The 24,933-nt window shown below is 35.7% G+C and overlaps 1 long non-coding RNA gene and 1 other non-coding gene across 2 annotated transcripts in view; one reads left to right on the top strand and one right to left on the bottom strand.

Annotated features, from left to right (window-relative positions):
- LOC113609105 (uncharacterized) overlaps positions 1–2,366 on the top strand; it is a 7,311-nt gene extending 4,945 nt beyond the window's left edge. Inside the window, exon 3 of the long non-coding RNA XR_003428499.1 lies at positions 2,260–2,366. This is a non-coding gene — a long non-coding RNA (uncharacterized LOC113609105). The remainder of the gene's footprint in view (positions 1–2,259) is intronic.
- A 221-nt stretch (positions 2,367–2,587) lies between these two features.
- On the bottom strand, positions 2,588–2,691 carry LOC113609127 (U6 spliceosomal RNA). Its single transcript, XR_003428507.1, has one exon. It is a non-coding gene; the product is annotated as a U6 spliceosomal RNA (small nuclear RNA).
- Between the last annotated feature and the right edge of the window lie 22,242 nt (positions 2,692–24,933).

The raw sequence follows: 24,933 nt of genomic DNA, 5'->3' as shown, positions 1-24,933 counted from the left end.
TTTTTAAGGAACCTCCATACTGTTCTCCATAGTGGCTGTACCAATTTACATTCCCACCAGCAGTGTAGGATGGTTCTCATTTCTCCACACCCTCTCCAGCATTTATTAATTGTAGACTTTTTGATCATGGCCATTCTAACTGGTGTGAGGTGGTAATTATTGTAGTTTCGATTTGCATTTCTCTAGTAATTAGCAATGTTGAGCATCTTTTCATGTGCCTATTAGTCATCTGTATGTCTTCTTTGGAGAAATGTCTTTTTAGGTCTTCTGCCCAATTTTTGATTGAATTGTATGAGCTGTTTATATATTTTGTAAATTTATCCTGTGTTGTTCACATTGTCTGCAAATATTTTCTCCCAGTCCATAGTTTTTTTCATTTTGTTTATGGCTTCCTTTATGGTGAAACCCCTTATGAGTTTGATGAGGTCCCATTTGTTTGTTTTTGCTTTTATTTTTATTGCCTTGGGAGACTGACCTAAGAAAACACTGGTATGATTTATGTCAGAGAATGTTTTGCCTATGCTCTATTCAAGGAATTTTATGGTGTCATGTCTTATGTTTAACCAAAAGATTCTTTATTATATTTTCTACTTCTTTGTTAGAATTATCACTGTGTTCATCTATTCTTTTCCCTAGTTTAGTTAGCATTTTATTATTAATGCTTTCAACTCTTTATCTGAAAAGTTATTTATCTCTTTCACTAATTGTTTTTTTTTTCAGTGTCTTTTTATTCCTTTGTTTGAAATAAATTCCTCTGTGTTCTCATTTTGCTTATCTTTCTTTGTCTCTATGAAATTAGGTGAAACAGTTACCTGTTTTGGTCATTTTTTAGTTAATGTTTCCTAAGCCCTCCCTCTTTCCTAAAAATATTTTACTGGAATATAGTTGATTTAAAATGTTGCATTATTTTCTGCTGTACAGCAAAGTGAATCAGTTATACATATACATATATACACTCCTTTTAAAATTCTTTTCCCATATAGGTCATTACAGAGTATTGAGAAGAGTTACCTGTGCTATACAGTAGGTCATTATTAGTTATCTATTTTATATATAATACTATGCATATGTCAATCCTAATCTCCCAATTTACCCCTCCCCCCTTTTCCTCCCCTGGTAACCATAAGTTGTTTTCTACATCTGTGATTCTATTTCTGTTTTGTAAATAAGTTAATTTATTCTATTTTTTTATATTCCACATATAAGCAATATCATATGATATTTGTTTTTCTCTGTCTGACCTACTTTACTCAGTATGACAATCTCTAGGTCCAACCATGTTGTTGCAAATGACATTATTTCCTTCTTTTATATAGACGAGTAATATTTCATTGTATATATGTACCAGATCTTCTTAATCCATTTCTCTGTTGATGGACATTTATGTTGCTTCCATGTCCTCGCTATTATAAATAGTGCTGCAATGAACATTAGGGTGCACGTATCTTTTTGAATTATGGTTTTCTCTGGGTATATTCCCAGTAGTGGGATTGCAGGATCATATGGTAGTTCTATTTTTACTTCTTTAAGGAACATCCATACACTTCTCCATAATGGTTTTACCAATTTACATTCCTACCAACAGTGTAGGAGGGTTCCTTTTTCTCCACACCCTCTCCAGCATTTATTGTTTGTAGATTTTTTGATGATGGCCATTCTGACTGGTGTGAGGTGATACGTCATTGTAGTTTTGATTTATATTTCTCTAATAATTAGTGATTTTGAGCATATTTTCATGTCCTTTTTGGCATCTATAGGTCTTCTTTGAAGAAATGTCTATTTAGATCTTCTGCACATATTTTGACTGTTTTTTTTGTTTTTTTAATATTAAGCTGCATGAGCTGTTTGTATATTTTGGAGATTAATCCCTTGTTGGTCACTTCATTAGCAAATACTTTTTTCCCATTCTGTGGATTGTCTTTTTGTTTTCTTTATGGTTTCCTTTGCTGTGCAGAAGCTTTTAAGTTTAATTAGGTCCCATTTCTTTATTTTTGTTTTTATTTTCATTACTCTAAGAGGTGGATAAATAAAGATCCTGCTAGGATTTATGTCAGAGAGTGTTCTGCCTACCTTTTACTCTAAGAGTTTTATATATCTGGCCTTACATTTAGGTCTTTAATCCATTTTCAGTTTATTTTTGTGTATGGTTTTAGGGCATGTTCTAATTTCATTCTTTTACATGTAGCTGTCCAGTTTTCCCAACACCACTTATTGAAGAGACATTTTGTCCATTGTATATTCTTGCTTATTTTGTCACAGATTAGGTGACCGTAGGGGCTTGGGTTTATCTGTGGACTTTCTATCCTGTTCTTTGACCTACATTTCTGTTTTTGTGCCAGTACCATACTGTTTTGATTACTCTAGCTTTGTAGTATAGTCTGATGTCAGGGAGCCTGATTCCTCCAGCTCCATTTTTCTTTCTCAAGATTGCTTTGGCTCTTCAGGTCTTTTGTGTTTCCATACAAATTATAAAATTTTCTGTTCTAATTCTGTGAAAAATACCATTGGTAATTTGTTAGGGATTGCATTGAATCTGTAGATTGATTTGAGTAGTATAGTCATTTTGACAATATTGATTCTTCCAATCAAAAATATGGATACTTTACGAATTTGCATGTCATCCTTGTGCAGTGGTCATGCTAATCTGCTCTGTGTTTTTCCAGATTTAGTATATGTGCTGCTGCAGTGAACATCCTATGCTGGTCTTGAGGTGGTGTCCTTGTGTGGGAGTATCCCTATGCAGTCTGTCTGTGCACAGTGGCTTTGGTAGGAAAGCTGGATCTGAAATCAACATGGGTCACATCTTCCCCCAGTGTGTGCTGCCAGTTATCACCTTGGTGAGAGACGAGGCTGGTAATGGGGGGACTAGAATTACAGCCATGTTTGGCCTGGGGTTCCTCTTCTGCTCAGTGGCCAACACCATTTTATTGGTGGAGGGGTTGGGTTCCATGTTGCTGGAGCATAAGCCCTGAGCTTTTGGACCATGCTGACTCTGTTCCCTCTAAATGTGTTCTCTCCACCTCCCAGCACTCTCACCCTCACCCCAGAGGGGAGCAGTGCTGGACTAAGAAGGTTTGGTAGAGGTGATTGGCATGGGTTGGACATGGGTTATGGTGGTCCTGGAACCTGAGTCCCAGTCTACTCCCAAAGCAAGCACCAGAAATCATTGCCCCTGCCATGTTCAGATGTCTTTCTGAGTCCGAGCCACCTGCTTTCCTCACAACTGTGCACAACTCTCAGCCACTGTATCCCTCACCCTATTGTGGAGCTGTGCCATGGAGCAAGAGGGGCCAGAGCTAGCACTCAACTCAAGCTGGGGCACACACCAGGGCAGTTGGGGGAAACCAGCCACGGTCCTGGGCAGTTTCAATCTCCTTCCTTCCCCTTATTTTGGGAGTATGCAAATGTGTGCATATCCTTCATGCATGGTGTCTGTTTCTTACAGCCCTGCTCTCAGTTCCACTGGTTTTCAAACCAACAAAGGAGAGTTGTCCTCTCAGTGTTCAACTGAGGCAGCTCCCAGGGCTGGGGCACCCAATATGTGGCTCAAACTTCTTACTCCCCAGGGAGGATCTCCAAGCCCAGTAATCACCCTCCTCTTCTGTGTCTCCTCCAAGGGGTACAGGTCCCAATTTGATCACTTCTCTTCCTTTCTTTCCCAGCTCCGTGTAAATCTTTCTTACAGCCTTTGTTGTACAAGAGTCTTTCTCCCAGTCTCCAGTTTATTTTCAGTGAGAATTACTTCACATGTAGATGTATTTTTGATGTTTTCATTGAGAGGAGGTGAGTTCCGTGTCCTCCTACTCTACTATCTTGACCTCTCAAGACTTTAGATTTTAATGGTGATGGTGAGATTTTGGAGAATTTCAAGTAGAGGACTAACATTATCTGAACTAGTTGTTTAAAGAATCATCTGCCAAATGTTTAGAGAACCAATCGAATGGGGAAAAGTAAAAAGAAGAAGATCAGTCAGGCAACTATTATAGATGTCCAGGAGGAAAATCATGATAGCTTGAATATGGTGATAGTGATGGAAAATGTTAGAAGGGATAAGATCCTATATATATTTTGAAGGTAGAGCCATCTGGATTTGAGGATGGACTGGATATGGATTATGAGAAAAAGAGAGAAGTTCAAAGTTTTTGCCCTAAGCAACTGATGAATGGTAGTGTTACATATTGACATGAGGAAGACTGAGAGGAGCATTTTGGAGAGTGTGTATGAATTAGTTCAGTTCTGGACAATGAATTGGACAAAAAAGTGTGCTCCTTTTCAGATTCCCTCAATTGCCTCATTTCTATCTTATGATTGCAACCCTGCTGCATCAAGTAGCTGCTCTGCCATGTCTAGATTTTTTTTTTTTTTGTGGTACGCGGGCCTCTCACTGTTGTGGCCTCTCCCGTTGCGGAACACAGGCTCCAGATGCGCAGGCTCAGCAGCCATGGCTCATGGGCCCAGCCACTCCACGGCATGTGGGATCTTCCCAGACCGGGGCACGAACCCGTGTCCCCTGCATCGGCAGGCAGACTCTCAACCACTGCACCATGGGAAGCCCTGCCATGTCTAGATTTAAATGAAATTCCACACCATGTGGTGTAGGATCAGTCTTCCCAAGTATGGTGACCAATTTATCATTGTTTGCCCAGGATTGAGGGGTTTCTCAGGAAGGAGGACTATCAGTGTGAAAACCCAGTCAGTCCCAGGTGAACTAGAAAGCTATTCTATTCTTGAGTAACTGTGAAGGGGCCAGATGATGTGACTCAGAATTTTGGGAAATTAACTCTTTATCATATGAACTTTTACCTAATGAGAAATGAGAGACAGATGGTGTTGTAGGTTGAGTTTTCTGGATATAAATACTTACATGGTGTTTATTATGTCATATATTTATTGTGGGTTAACACATGTGAATGAAAGGATACAGAAGTAAGATCAGATAGAGGGAGAAATCAAACTGAGATACACTCAACAAAGATTTGGCTAACGCTATGGTTGGGCACATAAAGCCAGTTAGAGTTGTCCTGAAGTAGGCAAAAAAAGCCTGGCTTTTATACTTACATAATCAATTTTTGGTTGTGAGCTGCCTCGGGAATTGTGTACTGTTGGGTGAGATGGCTCTCTGAAGGAGCTGACAGCTGGAGTCTGACTCCTGATAGCATTCCCAACAGCTGGGCCACAAATCCTTTCTTGAAGGCAGTTATGTGTATGCACATGTTCATGCCCACCACAGAAAGGACTTAGCATATACATTTCCCCATATTTATCCCCTCTGTGGACTGCTCTGACGTATGATTTCTTCTTGCAAACCTTGAGAAATCTGTGTGTTGAGTGAACATGCTTGTTGATGAATCTAACCTGCATTTCATTGTCCTTTTACTCCTTGCCCTTACTGACCCGGATTTATCCTCCCAAATGATGCCAGCATTTTGATTTTTACTTCAGGCTTTGATACCAAGAGGATTTAGTTGTGTCAAATATGAGATGCCTGTTAGGCATCTAATTGGGGATATAAAGTAGGCATTCAGAAGGTCAGGGCTGCAGTTACACATTTCTGAGTCATAGATGGCATTTAAAACCACAGGAGTAGATGAAATGACCTGGAAAGAGTGAATAGATAGAGAAGAAAGCAGCACTAAGCTCAGAGTTAAATTGTCAATAAATAGAAGCTATACGTAATCCAAGTATCATTTCCTTAAACATTAGCATTTACAAACAAAGGAAATATTCCCAGTTACCACTACACATTGCAGTTTAAATCACATTAATTTTGTCATTCATACATTAAAGCAGAGATTTAGTATTATCTGGGAGAAGGGGATAGGCAGAAACATGAAATGAGAGAAAGGGAACATTGTCTCCAAGGGATCAGTCTATTACAATGTTCTTGAGTCTGAGATCAAGGAACATAAAACTAAATTAGGAAAAATATTCCATCAATAGTTTAATTGTGCTTCCTATACCCAGGAGGCTTTTTTATTTTTACTACCTGTATACTGCCTGCTTTGTTGGAGAATATTGCATGAGGTCACAGAAGACCTCAGAGATCACAGAGTCAAATTTGTGGCCTTGAATTCCAGAAATAGACTCTTATCTCATAGCACAGGAAAAAGTCTTGAAAGCTAATGTTTTTATTTTGTAGGAGCTACCTTTTCAGAATACAAAGGCTAAACTCTGAAGGAAGCTGTTATAATTCTTATACCATACAATAAATATTAAGAAATAGATGGCGAGCCATGTGATGCAATCTAGGGAACAGATAGGAATTGACTGATTTTAAAACTTACATGAGAAAAATTATGTTAATTAGTAATTTTATTTCAGAGTAATTAAATTAAAATTTTATAAATCAGATAGAATTTGGGTCTTGGGAAATTAGTTTAGTCACAAGAAAACAAAGTTATATTTTCACAATCAACATAAAATTTAATGTTGCATTGTGCAATCATTATTTTTCTGTTTGTAAAAGTAATACAAAATCATTTTACACATAACTCAATAATTTTGGCTCAGTAATATGTGGTGATATGTTTCACCTCTACTCCAAATTTCCATGTGCATTTTGCTTTTGGCAACTGTGGGATGGGGATGATTGCCTCCCTCACATGTCTATCCGTAACTAATATTTACAAGGAGTCCTCCTGAGGAAAAATGAATTAGGACCCCAATTCTTTTCCTTTGAAACTGAGAGTCATTAAAACACATATATGTGAGTGGTGTGAGAACAGAGGACATGAAACGCAGTGGGAGCCCATGAGAGACAATTCAAAATAAACGAGAAGGAAATCTGACTACTGGTCTAAGCTTAACACAAAGGGCTGGGAGGCAGCAGACAGGAGTAACTGATTCTGGGTGTTCTGTGCAGCTCATATTGGGACCTTGTAACTCAGCCACTCTGGTTGTGATTATACTTTGAATTAATGATGGATTTAAGTTGATAATATTTCACTTAGGTTTTTACATTATCCATAGTCATAGTGAAGATTCGTCTTTGGTTTTCTTTTCTTATTTATTTATTTTTTTGGATTATATTTGCCAGGAGGGAAGGGGCTTTGTCTTTTTTTTTTTTTCGGCTGTGTGGTATCTTAGTTCTCTCGCCAGGGATTGAACCCATGCCCCTGCAGTGGAAGCATTGAGTCTTAATCACTGGACCACTAGGGAAGTCCAATATCAGGATTATGCTACTAAAGTCTACATTGTTTCGTATGCTTCATAATAGTTTGAGTGGTATAAAGATAATCTTTTCATTGGAGATGTAATACACCTTACCCATTAAATCATCTAAGTCAGGAAATATTTGAGAAGTTGGAGGTGGTCATCATTCTTTTGTTCCCCATAGTTATTAGACTTACAGGTTTCTACATATTTGGGTTTATTTCATTAAAACTTGCTAACATGTTAGCATTATGTTTCATGTATCATTCCTCTATTTTTGTAGTTTTATTCTTCTTCTCAAGTTACATGATCATGTTTAATCTTTTCTTTTCTTGATTTCATGTTTTCACTATGTTTTTTAAAGAGCAAACTATTTTACTCCTTTTCTGTTTCCTACTTTATTTCACTTTTTATTTTATTCATCTCTTCCTTTTACATTCCTGAGGTCTACTTGATGTTCTGTTTTCTTAAATTTTGTGTTATGTTCGGTTCACAAATCATACTGCATTCCTTAGTACTCCATAAAGTGGCAGTTGTATTATTTTTTAAAATTAGGCAACCCATTTCAAAGTTATTGTGGAGCAGAGACTGAATTTTCAGACAAAAGTGCTTATTTGGTGTAGTCCCATCTGGGAAACATTGGCGATACTCTTCAGCTCCACTCCCCAATAACTACAGTTTATTCTTTTTGACTGCTGGAAAATATTGCATCTTATGAATAATCTCAGTTTATTTTTTCCCTATATGTTGTAATTTGAGTTGTTCCAGCTTTTTTTGCTATTATTGATATTGGTGTTTTTATGTCTCATGGTATACATTTGCAAAAATATATTTTGTATATATAACCATTTTAATGAAAAATTATTTTCCAAAGAAGTTGTATCAAGAAAATGTTCTCCCACCAGGAATATATAAGATAGCCAATTGATCCACAATATCTCTAAAACCTGGCATTGTCATGATTTATTTTTACTTTTTATTTTATTTTATTTTTGCCAATTGAATGAGTATAATGTTTTCTCATTGTAGTTTTACTTTGTATTTTCCTGATCATTAATGAGATGGAGGATCTCTTTATGTTGGTTGTAAATGTTTCCTTTTCTTGAAATGCCTCTTTTTTTTTCTGATTTTTCTATGAGAATATTTATTTTTTTTATTGATTTACATGACTTATTTGTATATTTTCAATTCCTATCCTTTCTTGGTTATATGTGTTGTGAATACATTTTTTCCTCCCAAACTGTGGTTTGTGTTTTCTTTGCTTTTCTTTCATTTTTTCTTTTCTTTTTTTGAGTGTGTATATGTCTTGTGTTTTCAACTTCCTAAAAGCATTGCTTGAAGGACAGTTCTTAATTTTAATACAGTCAACTTTGTCATCTCTTAAAAAATAATGTTTTGTGTCTTAAGAGGTCCTTCTCCACCCCAAATTCAGGAACATATTCACCTATATTTCCTATTAAACATTATACCATTTTATTTTTTATATTATAATATTATATATTATTATATGTTTTATATTTATTATCTAAAGTTAATTTATACCATTATCTAAAGTTAATTTTTGAATGGTGCAGAGATACAATTTCAGTTTTTCCCTATGAATGACCATCTTTCCACCTGCTTGTATTGAATAGTCCTTTCTTTCCCTATTTATCTACAATGCTATATTGGACTTATATCAAAGTTTTATACATGTGTGGGTGTGGGGAAATAAAACTTTCCAGATTTCTCAGTTCTTCTGTTAAAAAGCCCTAGCCTTCCAAGATATAAAAATATAAAGATAGAAAATATTTGTCTTAATTTCTCCTAGGAAGATTTTCCTCCTCACATACTACGAAAATGATATTGTAGCCATTTGTCTGGTAATTGCTTTGATCCAAAAGAATAATAAAATGTTTCATCTCTTCCAGAGAGGGTCAAATAGTCACAGTCCTGACAGGGTCCCTAGGTTAAGTCCCAAGGTTCCAGGAAGACTAGAACTCTATTTCCTTTGGTATTTACATGCCAAAGGGATGAAGCCCAGAACTTGGCAACATCTCTGTATTAAAAGCCAGAGACAACTGGTGTTTATTTAGCCCTTGGAAAGATATATTTATATTCCAATGGGTGACGGTAAGAACCCAGGATCCTTTCTATTATATCTCAAACAAGCAAAAGGGTATTTTTCCCCCATTTTTTTCCCTGAGGGGGTGGGTAGGAAAGAGGATGGTTATCTATCTCTTGTATATAAATGAAAAAAATTCATTGTTAGTCATCCCTTGTCTGTGGCAGGTAACCTGCCACCCCAGTAGGAAGAGTCCATAAGCTTTTGCATCACCTGTGGGTCTAAGTGTAGGGACTGATGGCTGCAGTGTTATTCTGGTTGTTCATCTGGTTGTATCAATAAGGAACTCTTTTTATCTGACCTAAGTGCCTTATGTTTTATATATATATAGCATATATAGTATAAATGTATCTATAGCATATATATGGTATACAATTTTGCACCATATAATATATACTATAATTATATTATGCAATATTGTATAATTATAAAATATTTTATTAATTGTATTATATATTAATAAATATGTATACATATATAATTATTTTGCAAGTATGATTGCTCCTAGTGAATTTAATATTCTTTCTTTGTCATGAAGGGATTTGGAGACGAAGCAGAGAGGTTAAGAAAGTAAAGTGAGAGTTTATTTATGCAAGGATACACTCTCAGAGGGATAGTGGGCAGACAGGTGAGGAGTTTCTGCCACGGATTTTTCTGGCAAGCTGGTTATGAGTGGTATACAAAAGAAGGGGCAGAATATCACCAGAGAAGTAGGAGTTTGGGGGTTATATTCCTTGATTTTCATCCCACTTTAATCTTCCCAAGGGAGGAGGGATTATTGTACTTATTTAGCTTAGATCAGAGTTGCCATGGCATCAGCACATGATGGGTACATCTTATTTGTAAGGCTAACTTTATCGTAATGAGAGCATAATGAGCAACAAGTTATATTCAGATGTAGGAGATTCCCGTCTTTCCCCACCTTTCTTTGTGTACTTCCAGGACTCTTATCACCCAAAATGTGTGATTTCCTGTCAGTGTGGAGATTCCTACTTTTCTTTGTCTGCCTATGCACCCCCTATGTTTACAAGATGTGTGATTTCCTGCCACCTGGCCCCTGCCCCCATTTCTCTGCTCATACCTAGCTATCTGCCTGCCTGTAACAGGTAACTTATCAAACACTTCACAGCTTTTTAAAAACATTGGGTCCCTTTCTGAACTCTCTATTCTATTCATAATAATTCCAGGTAGCTGGTAAAGCAAGTCTGCTGTGGTTTTCAGAAGTATCGTGGCTAAACTTGGAATTTAATTTTTCCATAAAATTTTATGACTAGCTTATCAACCTGAATGAAAAACTGTTGAAATTTTGATGGAATTGCACTAAATGTATATATTAAGGAAAATTGCTACCATTATGATACTCTCTTCTATCCTGAACAGGTGTCTCTCTCCTATTTAAGTTTTCCTTAATACAGCAATATAATTTTATTATTTTCCCTGTAGAGATCTTCAATATCTTTGATTAGATATATATTTAAGGAATCATCATTTTTGATGCTATTGTGATTTTTTGTGATTCTAGTTGTAGTTTATGAAAATGCATTTGACTTTTGAATATTGATTTCTAGTTACCTAATAAAATCCTTCTATTAATTTTAATATTTTGTCTGTAGATTCCATTGGAATCTCTATGTCACTAAGTATTTCATCTGCAAATAATGGCACTTTACCTCCTTTTTAATCTTTATGACTTTATTTTTTCTTTTCCAGGTGTGCTGGCTAGATCTCCATTATAATGGTGATAGTGGCAATCTTTATATTGTGTCTGATTTAAAGTTTCTCAGTTCCCTCATTTTGATATATAATGCTTTATTATCATTTAGTTTTCAATTTTTATTATGATTTTTCCTTTGACCTATAAATTAGAATTAAAATATCTTTCTAATTATATTAGATATTTAAATTGTCTTATCATTATCAACTTCTACCTTATTTTTGTTAGGGGTCAAAATATAGTTTTTATATTATCTGTTCTTTCAAATTTTTTGTCTCAAATGTGTCTTTACAGGCTCATCCTAGGTAACCACAATAAGTCACACTCTGGTATAATCAATTCCACTTAAATATGGATGGTACCTGTGACCTCTAAGCAACACTATATGGCCAGGGTGATAGGCTATTGTTGCCTGATTCATTTATCTTATAAGGCAAAGATGAAGAGATTTTGAAGATGTAATTAAAGTCCCCAATTACCTGACTTTAAGTTAATCAAAGGGAGATTATCCTGAGTGAGTCTCACCTAATAAGTTGAGCCTTTAAAGAAGATCTAGAGGTTAGAGACTTGAAGCTGCAGAGAAACTCTCTCCTTGTTGGTTTTGAAGATGAAAGCTGTCATAATTTGTACAGCTATAAGGAAATGAATCTGCCAATTTTCAGAAGATGTTTAGAAGTGACTTCTTCCCTACTTAAGCCACCAGATGAGAATGTAGCTAAACCAACACCTTGACTTGTTATGAAGCATTGAAAATTAATATATTTTGTGACCTAGTACATGTTCTATTTTTGAAAATGTCCCTTATGTGCTTGAGAAGAATATATATTCTTTAATCGTTGGTTGAAAATTTCTGTATGTAACCAAGAGATAAAATTTATTGTTCTTCACAACATTCCTCATCCCCTCTCCAGTTCAAAATAGCTTTTTGTGTCTCCAGAATTTTTTTCCAGTTTCCCTATATTTCCTATATTCTAGGATATTCATCTATGAAATTCCTCCATGGTTGAACTTAGTGGATAATGGAGTTTGAGTGATAGATATCTAGTATCTTGTGGTAAACTACCATCCTGGCAAGACAAAAATAACCTCTTTTCCACTCAACTGCCAGAATAATCATTTAAAACTGTAGATTTTAGCAGGTAAACTCTGTTTTAACATGTCAATGGATTCCCATGGCTCTAAAAATTAAAATCAAAAGTTTCAATAAATGCTACAAGGCCTGGTTGGTCTGGCCCCTGCTGATCTTTACAACTGTGTCATACTATTTCTCCCCTCACTCTCACATTTCTGCAAATTGCTGGAATTGGTCTTTCAAGTTCTCAATTGTGCCATATTCTGTCCTATAACAGGACTTTTACACATGCTATTTCCTCCGTCTGAAATATTTTTCCCTCTCCTCTTCACCGAGTTAAATTCCGTTCATCTTTGAAATTTCAGCTTGAGACTCCTGATGGAATCCTTCTGTTAAGTCTTGGACCAGGTCAAATGTTCCTCTTTTCAGAGCATGCTGTACTATTCTTTCATAGCACTTGTCAAAGTTGCAGTTTTACATTTGAGTATTTGGTAAATGTCCGCCTACTCCTCTATATTATAAAGTCCATGAGGTCAAGGATGTTGTTTATCTTTGTACAGGATTGTAGTTCTATTGCCAGGCACTGTGTCTGTCATATAGTACTTTCTTGATCAATGTTGAAATGAGGCAGAATCATATAGTGGCAAATACCAGGATTTTCAATTTCTGGTTCAAATCTAGTTCAAGAAGTTACTGTGAGACCAAATTACTCAACATCCCTGTGCCTAAGTTTCTGCATCTGTAAAATGGGGATAATAATGGTATCTACCTTATAGGATTATGTAGAGAATTAGATGAGTTATTACATGTAAAGCACATTAAATGGTACCTGGATCATAATAAATATTATAGTTCACTATTATTAAGTGAAATGAAATATACTTTCAGGTTCACAGGCTTATAACCTTATAATCTAAAATATAAACAAGTAAATATATATATATATATATATTTATCATATAGAGCTGATTGACCAAAATATAGAAAACTCTGTTGTTCCAGGAGGATTCTAGGTCACTATTAATTTGATCATCCTTTTACCCTGGCAGACTTATCTGATTGATGACTATGATGATGGTGCCAAAATATCTCACTTTGGAAGCCTCCTTGTAGGTTTACATGTATGTTCATCATCTGATTCTCATAACAACCTGGTCAAGGGGGTCTTTTTGTCATCTATATTTTTTCAGATGGAGAAAATAAGGATCATAGAGTTTATTCTTTTTTGGAGTAATAAAAAATGAAATTAGTATTTTCAATATTCATGTTAACATGTTACAAAGGAAAGGTTCTACCCTGTGCTATGTGGAGCACTGTGAAAAGGGAGCTTATAAGTAAAAGTGTAGAAAATATGCACGTCAACAAAAGACATTTCATTGGGCAGGTTCTAAGGCAATTATTAATCTCTTACAAGTCCTTAGATTTATCTATTCTCTTTATTTTGTCTGGTCATTTACAGAGGCTAAAAGCTGGATGAACCTCTAGAATTGAATGCAGTCTTTAAATCTGACGTACGTCTGCCTGAAAAATATTTTGTCTGGGCTTCCCTGGTGGCGCAGTGGTTGAGAGTCTGCCTGCCGATGCAGGGGATGCGGGTTCGTGCCCCGGTCCGGGAAGATCCCACATACCGTGGAGCGGCTGGGCCCGTGAGCCATGGCTGCTGAGCCTGCACTCCCGGAGCCTGTGCTCCGCAACGGGAGAGGCCACAACAGTGAGAGGCCCATGTAATGCAAAATATATATATATATATATATATATATATATATATATATATATATATAGTCCATGATTTGCTATAGTTATCGTCACCTAATATTTTATTAAGTTCAAAACTCTTTTTAAGATGTTTAGTTAAAATAAGATGAGCTTGTGCTTGTATTTTGTTTTTTAAAAATACATTTCTTACTTGATTAATATTATTTAAATATACTTTCCCATTTATTTTCGTTATCTATTTCCATCTATTTTTTCTCATATTCTGTTCTCACTTAAGGTTAGTCCATGATGAAATATCCAACTATTTTTAACTTCTATATTTCCTTATTATTGCATAATATATATACTCAAAATATGTGTTTCTTGCAAAATATGAAGCAGTTGGCTTCAGTTGGTAATTAGTTGCATTTCTTCTTTTCTAATCTGGTAGCAATTTTTCACTATCATCTGTGATTTCTCCCTAGTGTATGCCAAGAATGAAAAAGGTTAAAACACTGTTATCCTCATTAACTTGCTTAGGTCAGGCTCATGGGTGGGGAGCTGTTTATTTATTTTTTTTAATACCACCCAAGTGGTTCATAATTATAATTTCCCAGAAATTAAAGTGAAATACAAATGGGATAATGGCAGAAACCTGTTCATCACTCTAAATTATAGTAATTTTCTAATCCAATGACCTCTACCACACACTGGCCACCACCCAAAGCATTTGTCACTGGTTTGCTTTTGGCTTGTTATTTTATTGTTGCTATGAATCGTTTATTAGTAGAGGACAAATGGTCATTTATTTTCACAATAATATAAATAGAGTCATACTGAATATTATAAGAAGCCAGAGAATGACTCTCCTTTTTATTACCTTCTACCATTCACCCTTTTGGAAAGATTATTATATTGTTCAATTTCCATCTACACTGATTGTGTAGAAGTCATTTCCCCCCGCCATGGGATTTCATGATGGTTTATTGCAGTTATAGGAAGGACTTTCAAAAAATATTTTTCCTCAATGCTTTCCCCTGTATTGCTTCCCCTCCTACACTTGCTGATTTTGTCTGTCACCTCTTTTCCCACTATCAAGGAATGAATTACAAGGAAATCATGGTGGATGTTGTTACACAATCAGTAGAACATTGGAGTAGACCTAAACATTACAAAATACTTTTAGAGTCTGAAAGTGAGATGCTGTGGAGAAATGAGCAAAGATGGGCAATTTATTTTAACAGTGATAGCAAAGTAAAAAGTAGGAGTCAACGATAAACAGAAGGTATAGAAAGACTGGCAATAAAACAACAGAGCAATGGTTTCATAGGCATGAAGAACAGAGGAAAAAAGAAATAAGAATTCACATAAATCCTTCTCTACAAAAAGGACCCAGGAGTTAGGAATACATTGAAATAAAAATTGAGACTACACATGAACTTGAACTAAAATAATTGCTTCACTAATTGCATGGGATGTAGGTGGGGGTAGTGAGTAACTAATTTTAACTTAATAAACATTTATTAAATACCTCTTACATGCAAAGCACTGACCTAAATTGCTGTGGGGAAACAAATGAAATTAGAGACTTCCTATGCAATTCTAGGTGAGAAAGGTTTCAAGTATCAATCCCCAAAGTGTAATAAATGCTTATGCCTTCCCTATGGGTAACATCGGAGAGTTCAGAAATTCAGTCTATACTTTTACAAAGTTCCAAGTATCTCTCTCTTCTCAGTCTGTTATCTAGGGATATCTAAGTTTTTGTGAATATCTTTTTGTGAGATTGAGGGTAGGAAGAGTTGTTTTTATTGACCCTCCTTTTTATACTGTGCTGATTACAAACTAAGGGCTTTGGCTGCTGATAAATCAAGTGAAACAGGAAAGTTGAGTGACATCACCTGCTTTCTTGGAGATTCTTCAGAGGGAGATGCTCACTTCCAGGTGTTATTATAATCAGTGAAAGGGCTCCCCAACAAACTGGTGAGGGATCTTTGAAATAAAGTTATTTTTTTTTCATCCAGTCATGTATGACAGTCTGTCCTAGGATGACAGGATAGAATAAGCTCTGGTGTCAGCTGCCTCATAGACATCAGGTAGTAGCAATATAGGATGCTTTACTCATTCTCAGAATTATCATACACAATTTATTATCAAGGGAGGTGTGGAACATTGCTAAAGGCATCAACAGCTCAGGACACCATGAATAGATGTGCAGTTATGCACCCACAACTCTAAAGGGCATAGTTCAAATCATAATCTTTGTAAATGTTGCCCCCTATGTAATCTTATATGATGACCCTGGCAAAGCTACTTGTGAAAGTCTGGACTGAATTATGAAGTAGATTAGAGACTGAGTCTTTTCCACAGGATGTTGCCATGGGTTCAGTGACATAGACTTTTTATTTCTCTCTCTCTCTCTCTCTCTCTCTCTCTCTCTCTCTCTTTTAACATCTTTATTGGAGTATAATTGCTTTACAATGTTGTGTTAGTTTCTGCTGTATACCAAAGTGAATCAGCTATATGTATACATATATCCCCATATCCCCTCCCTCTTGCATCTCCCTCCCATCCTCCCTATCCCAGCCTTCTAGGTGGTCACAAAGCACCGAGCTGATCTCCCCTTGCAATGCAGTTGCTTTCCACTAGCTATCTATTTTATATTTGGCAGTGTATATATGTCAATGCTACTCTCTCACTTCGTCCCAACTTACCTTTCCCTCTCCCTGTGTCCTCAAGTCCATTCTCTACAACTGCATCTTTATTCCTGTCCTGCCCCTAGGTTCTTCAGAACCATTTTTCCTTTTTTTTGGTTCCATATATATGTGTTAGCATATGGTATTTATTTTTCTCTTTCTGACTTACTTCATTCTGTAGGACAGACTCTAAGTCCATCCACCTCGCTACAAATAACTCAATTTCGTTTCCTTTTATGGTTGAGTAATATTCCATTGTATATATGTACCACATCTTCTTTATCCATTCATCTGTCGATGGACACTTAGGTTGCTTCCATGTCCTGGCTATTGTAAATAGTGCTGTAATGAACATTGTGGTACATGACTCTTTTTTGAATTATGGTTTTCTCAGGGTATACGCCCAGTAGTGGGATTGCTGGGTCATATTGCAGTTCTATTTTTAGTTTTTTAAGGAACACCCATACTGTTCTCCATAGTGGCTGTATCAATTTATATTCCCACTGACAGCGCAAGAGGGTTCCCTTTTCTCCACACCCTCTCCAGCATTTATTGTTTGTGGATTTTTTGGTGATGGTCATTCTGACTGGTGTGAGGTGATATCTCATCGTAGTTTTGATTTGCATTTCTCTAATGATTAGTGATGTTGAGCATCCTTTCATGTGTTTGTTGGCAATCTGTATATCTTTGGAGAAATGTCTAGTTAGTTCTTCTGCCCATTTGTGGATTGGGTTCTTTGTTTGTTTTGTTTTTTTCGATATTGAGCTGCATGAGCTGCTTGTATATTTTGGAGATTAATCCTTTGTCAGTTGCTTCATTTGCAAATATTTTCTCCCATTCTGAGGGTTGTCTTTTTGTCTTGTTTATGTTTTCCTTTACCGTGCAAAAGCTTTTAAGTTTCATTAGGTCCCAATTGTTTATTTTTGTTTTTATTTCCATTTCTCTAGGAGGTGGATCAAAAGGGATCTTGCTATGATTTATGTCATGGAGTGTTCTGCCTATGTTTTCCACTAACCGTTTTATAGTGACTGGCCTTACATTTAGGTATTTAGTTCATTTAGAGTTTATTTTTGTGTATGGTTCTAGGAAGTGTTCTAATTTTATTCTTTTACATGTAGCTGTCCAGTTTTCCCAGCACTACTTATTGAAGAGGCTGTCTTTTCTCTATTTTATATTCTTGACTCCTTTATCATAGATTAGGTGACCATAGGTGCATGGGTTTATCTCTGGGATTTCTAACCTCTTCCATTGATCTATATTTCTGTGCCAATACCATACTGTCTTGATTACTGTAGCTTTGTAGTATAGTCTTAAGTCAGGAAACATCACAGTCTTGCATAGAGCTGGGACAAGAATCCTTGAGGCAGAGGCTGCAGTTAGTTCAAAGGCCTTGGAGCAGAAATGAGCTTGCTGTGCTCCAAGAACAATAAAGGAGCTAGTATAGTTAGTGGGAATTGAGGAGGTAGGGGAGTGGTTCACCCTGAGGTAGGCAGAGCCCATATCATGCTGAGCACAGCAGGCCATGTTAAGGGGATTTTGCTTCATTAAATGAGTGGAGAATACTAATTAAAGCCCATAGAACAGAACCTGGCACAGGGGAATTGCTGAATAAGTGTTAGTGATCAAGATGGTGTATGTGATGGGAAACTGCTTGAGATTCTAGATCAGGGCACTGATTGATTTGTATATTAAAGATATCACTCTGGCTGCTGGGTGTGTAGAGAATGGATTTCAGAACAGGGGTTAAGTGTGTGTGGCAAAAGTGGAAGCAGCCAAACCCATTAGTGGCTATTGCAGTGTTTTATGTAGAAGAGTGTTGTTTTAAGAGTTTGGACACTCTTCTGGTTTCAGTAGGGAGCCACCAAAACTTTCTGATCAGGGAAGTGACATGATCAAACAGTATCTTCCCAATTATTAAATGAAAGGCCCTTTAATCATGTTTTAAATAATACTTTTCTAAAGAAAATTCCAAAGTGGCTCCAGACTTTGCTACTTTGTTTGTCTTTATGAATTCCATATGTAATTTTCTTTGGGTGGACTTAAAGTGCAGTTCATTTATGAAACAAATTTATTCACTCCCCTACTCCTACCCCATATGCTTACAAGGTTATAGAGATACCATATAAATTGTACACTAGTGTTTTGCTTGATCAATTATAAACACAGGCTTTTTAGGACAATGTTCTACATGGAAGCAGATAATCATGATAGTCATGATTAAACTCTATACTTGTGGAGAAATCTGGTATGAATAACACAAGATGGCAATAGTCTGCTTATTCCTTGATACAAAGTTACCACACTTCCTTGTGAAATTTCAACCCATTTTATTATCTTACCATTATTTAATTTTATAAGCTTGCATTCAAAATATCTACATTAAAAAACTGATGCTTAAATTGAAAGTCAACTCAGATAACTATCATTCCTTAAGCACATTCACCTCAAAAATATGTTAGTGAAACATTTTTTAAGTAGCTATCTTCATGGAAATCATTTAAGGAAGGTTTTTATTTAACCAATTCCTAACTAAATATATATCATTTTATAACATCTTTCCAAGTGTAAATGAATCAATGAATTAAATTAGTACATTTATGGGGTGTTGCTTAAGAGATTTATATACGAGATAGTCCTCTAGATTGTGAAACCTCAGCAACAGTATGTTACCATAGTAATCATCACTTCCTTAGTAATTGTCTGATCATGTGTTATACTTGATAACAACAAGTAGTTAAGATAATATAATGGTTTGAAAACTAAGTACATTAAAGGAAACTTTGAAACTCTAAGAGGCACAGACATTAATTTTCTCATTTTTAGCTGATTTCACCTCCAGTCTAGGAAATTCTCCAGATTTTATATAATTGCAGGATTATTATTATAATTGCCCATTATTATTAAGTTTCTACAATGGCCAATAATAAAAACCTCTATTTTCTGACAAGAAAAAAAGCTGCCATTTTATTTTACAACCCAGAAGACAGTTGCTAGGGTATGATCAAATGTATGACATATTAACAAGTCACCATCTGGTGTGATAGCATAGCTTTGCTCTTGTGTGACTCAACTAGCTGCAAATTGGACTTAAGTTAATCATTGCCTAGGCTCACTTCAACAAAGAGCCAAAAACATCATCTGCCTTAAAGTGCTAGCTGGTTAAAGAACACTTGTCACAATGACCTTTAAGCAAACCTCTTTAAAAGGCTCTGAAAGTTGTTGAATATCTTGGTGTTCTAGTTGTTGGTTGCATCAGCCTTTGCTATTCCCGTATTAAATAATTGGATTACTCACGGGTAAATTTTCACTAGAGATGCAATATCAAACAGAAGGCCAGAGACTGCCAGTGGCATATAAGACTATCACCTTCATATTTTTTTGAGGCAGAACAGTGGGCTTGCTGTCAGTTTTTTCTTTAACTTTAGTTGATCTGCTCCTTCAACAAACTTTGCAAATGCTTTCTTCTGGTATTATTGAGTTAATATGTGCTTGCTTTTGTAATGACACTTGAGCTACTTATTACAAAGGGAAAAAAACAACCACCAGGAAGGAAAACTTGGTGCACATCAGAGTTCACCTTAAAATGATAAACTTCAATGGAGGAAGTATAGTCTATACTTTTTTTTAGTGTTAGATTGGGTTCCCATTGTTTATCTAACTGCTTAGACTGACAGTTCTGAAAATTAATGGTTTTGCTTCAGTTATGATGGATATCCTTCACAGACATATTGGAGTGTGATAGAAAAATACCTTTTTTGGAGACTTGCCATATAGTTTCCCTCCCCACCTCAAAAAATTGCATGCGCATCAGAGACAGATATTTCTATCAATATGTGGTTGGGATACTGAGGCTCATGAGACAGATTTTAAGACAAAATACTTTGCTCTATTCTTATCTCTTCTCTACAGATAATGCAAGAGAAGACTGTTTCATGTGCAGAGAATCAGACAACCTGCTATAAAATCAGAGAGCAGAAACACATTCAGCTTAAAATTCCACTTATCCCTGTCAAGTGTTTTTTTCTACCATTTATCAATTTATTTCTTCTAAACTACCATAGATACTCTGTGCATTGAAACCATTTTTATATAGTACAGTGATGTATCACAGATGGATTCCACTTATAACATTGACTCATTCAATAACCATTTGTAAGATAATGACTTTTTAAAATCTTATCTTATTGTTATATTTTTTCTTAATATTTCAAGGAACAAAATTTTATTTACTTGTTTTGAAAGGGAAGCTTAATGCTATGGGATGCCTATATATGTTGATTATTGCATTTTGATTATCTTGAGAGTTTATTATTGTTAGTTTCCTTCTGCATGTGTGTTTCTTACATTTCTGCTCAATCTTCTCTATACATTTTGAGAAAAAAAATGAAGAATATGTTTTCTTATGTAATCCCCATCACCTCAACCCTACTTTTCACATTATATTAGTATAAAACAATAATCACTACTGCCAGCGGTAACAAAGAGCTAAAGTAACATAGGAACTGGCTTGGTGGCTCCCTTCTCTGAGCTACTATTGCAATTATAGTGAGTAGTGTGGAGTTTTTGTTCTTGCATATTAGTTCTATCTCTCCACCTACTTAAATTTGCTTAATTCAGATAATAAAATTTATTTGGGGATGGATAATGGGGAACTAGAAACTAAGAACTAGAAAATGACACTCACTGCTACTGGCTGATGTATTTCTCTCCCATAGCCTGCCTGCTACCCCAGCCCTAGTTCTTCCTCTTTTCTACATCTGCACTTTGCCTTACCTGTTAAAAAGAAACATTACTGTCAACCCTCCAATGCAATTTCATTTTTTTCTAGATGAGACATTAGCAGGAATTGAATGCTAGAGCTAAATCATCTAGATTCGTCTCTTTCCCCTATATCCCAAAGCTAAAGCTAATAAGGAAAGTGTGAAATAAAAACATGCATGTCATATTTTTTCACTATGTTATCTCTTATAAATGCAACAGTATTACTGTTTAATAAAGTCATATTTTATGTGAAGTATTAAGGACAGATAGAATTGATTATAATATGTAGAATCACCAGAGATAAATATGCCTTATTAAGAAAAAAAAAGTCTTATAAAAGGGGTTACTTGTATTTGCACATTGTGCATACCTGAGTGTTGAATTTAATAGTCAGGTATAATACAATGGTCCAGTTATCAAAATATGAGTACCTCAAGTGGTTGTTTAAGTATAGAATTTAAGAAGATAAGAGAACTTGTTGCCTAAGTTACATAGTACATATGGTTTCACTATACGTATGTATAACTATAAAATTTATTTCATGGACCCTGATATTAATCTCTAGCTCACCTTACTAAGGAACTTGTAATAATCTTTGACCAGTGTGACCAAGGGAATAGCTTCTGGACAGTTCAATCTGTTCCCATGTGCCATGTTTCATATAATTTTAGTTTCACATGGTCTGATCTTATTGAGATACTGGTTTTGTGATTATTTACTGATTCTTGGTCATTTATGCACAAGCTCAAAGAACAGCCATTAATTAAGTGCCAAATCTGCAATCACTGATGTTTAGAGAGGGTTTTCCTTCCCTTTAATGTGCTCAACTGAATGTCATGGGTGTGCTTTTCTACCTTTCCATTCTGAGAACCTATGTTCTCTATGGCATCTGTGTGCTACTTCCGTGGTAAAGGATCACTGTTATTGTTGCCAAGTTTAAAACCTATTCACTGTGAATACTCATTTTTCTGCTTAGAGTTTTGACTTTAAATAGATATTTTACTGTGTGGAAAAACAGACTCCAAGTCATTTCTTCAGCTCAACAATTAAAGACCTCTCCTCCTATCGACCACTGTTTCCCCTTAGCCATGAGCAGTAGTCACTCAGAATTTGCTCAGGGGAGTCACAGTTTACTCACTTCATGCTCACTAATACTTACAGAAGTGTTAGATTTTGATTCCAGTTTTGTCTTTGACTCTACACATTTATTATGGAAGTAACAACTGGTGGTACATGTATTTTATGATAAAAGGACTTCACATTCAGCTGGGCTAAGAGGTACACAGAATACCTGAGAAAGTTTAATACATCCTTCATGGCAGGTTTGAGCAATATATTCCAAACTACAGTCTACCAAGAGGCATATATTTGGAAGTGGCTTTCCCTGTTCTATTACTTTTATCACTGATCTTTGTGTCTTGAATTGGATTCTTTATTAAAGACATTCAGATCATGTCTTCTGATTGCATTCATTCTGTGTCTGTCTTTACTCTCTCATTTGTAACTCCTCCTCACCCTTCAGTTTTGTTGAACTCTTCTTTTCACACCAAGGTCCAGCCTCTTCTCATTTCAGCATCTGACAGGGCTTGTTACTAGTTTTATCTGTTTCATCTACTTTTATTGGTGGATACCTGGATAGAGTTCCTTACCATGGTCTGATGCCAGTTTGAAATATCTCAAAATCATTTATTTTTTCTTAAGAAGATTAACTTCTTGCCAGAATACCTCCTGTGTTTTATTGTATTAAAATGTCTCTTTTCCTAGACTTCATTTATTAAGTACTTATTATTACCATTATTATATTCCAGACATTGTGCTAAGTGGTTTACCAGTACAATATCATGAAATTCTCACAGTAGCTTTGTGAAATAGGTAGCTGGCGGTATTTATATCTCCATTCCATAGATGAGAAAACTGAGACAATCATGTTAAATAAATTGCCCACACAACTAGTTAGTTGTGGGTTTTTATCATAGCAATTTCATATGACATTCTTCAGTTTTATTTTCCATGCACTACAAGACTTGACATTTGCTTCTATTTTTAATATAGCCTCCAGTATTTCCAGTATTATTTAGGCTTCTGCTAGATTCCAATGAGGGCAGGAGCATTAGGGACATAGCGAGGGAAGGAATGTCTTCTGCCTCACACAAACATTTTGCTCTCACTGGCTGCAAAATTTTTTAGGAGTCAATATTCTTTAGTAAATGGAGGTGTACTTCATATTTATATTAAAAATAACTAACAAAGTGCAGAATAATTTAACAAGTGATTATGCTAAATATTTTTCAACTGGCAAATATTTGAAATAGACTGGAAAGAATTGCTTTTAGATGAAATATAACAATATAAGTGCAACTCATTTGGACTTGTTCACCATAGACACTAAATTATACCAATTAACATTATAAACTTTACTCAAGAAACAATTTAAATTATGGTGGGATCACTAAATATTCTTTACCACTCCTCGCAACACCCAACACAATGTAGTGTTTAAATAATACAGTGCTCTCAGATTGTTTCATGAGTGTTACATTTGATTACCCAACTAGATTTTTCTCTCTGGATAACAATTCTTGTTTTACATCATTCATTTATTGCAGCACAGAATGTAATAGATAATAACAAATTGTAACTTTTCTCTCAAATAGTGGAGTTTAGTTTCCTAGGGCTGCCATAACAAAGTACCACAAACTGCGTAGGTAAAACAACAGAAATTTATTCTCTCACAGTTTTGGAGGTTAGATATACAAAATCAAGGTGTCGGCAGTGCCAGGCTTCCTCCAAAGCCTCTGGAGGAAGATCCTTCCTTTCCTCTTACAGTTTCTGGCAGACCTAGGTATTCAGTGCCTTGTGGCAGCATAACTCAAATCTTTGACTCTGTCTTCATATAACATTCTCCCCTGTGTGTATGCCTGTGTCTCTTCCCCTATCCTTATTAGGACACCATTCATATTGGATTATGGCTGACCCTAATGACCTCATCTTAACTTGATTATACCTGCAAAGACTCTATTTCCCAAAGATTCTATTTCCAAAGAAGGTCACACTCACAGGTGCCAGGAATTAGGACTTCAACATATCTTTTTGAGGGATACAAAGCAACCTGTAGCATGGTGTTTTGGGAAAAGACAAGGTTTTTGTAATTCATTTGTCACTTAAATTCTACTCTAGACTGGGTGCAAAACCTACTCTTTAATTCCATTCCAATTTCCCTCTTATCTTAGACCGGGGGTTGGCTAACTACAGCCCATGGGCCAAATCTCACCCACCACCTGTTTTTGTACAGCCATAAGCTAAGAATGAATTTACATTAAAAAATTGTGGTAGAGATAACATAAAACAAAATCTACCATCTGTACCATTTTTAAATGTACAGTACAGTAGAAATAACTGCATGTACACTGTTGTACAATAGATCTCTAGAACTTTTTTATCTTGAAAAACTGAAACTCTATACCCATTAAACAAAAACTCCCCATTTCCCCCTCCCCTCCAGCCCCAGGTAACCACATTCTACTTTCTGATTCTATGAGTTTGATTAATTTAGATACCTCATATAACTGGAATCATGCAGTATTTGTCTTTTGGGGACAGACTTCAAACTTATTTCACTTAGCATAGTGTCCTCAAGGTTCATCCATGTTGTAGTATATGACAGTATTTCCTTCTTTTTTAATGCTGAATAATATTTCAGTGTGTATATATACCATATTTTCTTTCTCCATTTATCCGTCAG

This window comes from Aethalodelphis obliquidens, unplaced genomic scaffold (assembly GCF_003676395.1).
Source record: "Aethalodelphis obliquidens isolate GAN/ISIS:26980383/991018 unplaced genomic scaffold, ASM367639v1 scaffold54, whole genome shotgun sequence".
Taxonomy (NCBI): Eukaryota; Metazoa; Chordata; class Mammalia; order Artiodactyla; family Delphinidae; genus Aethalodelphis; species Aethalodelphis obliquidens.
This window is presented reverse-complemented; position numbering and strand designations above follow the sequence as displayed.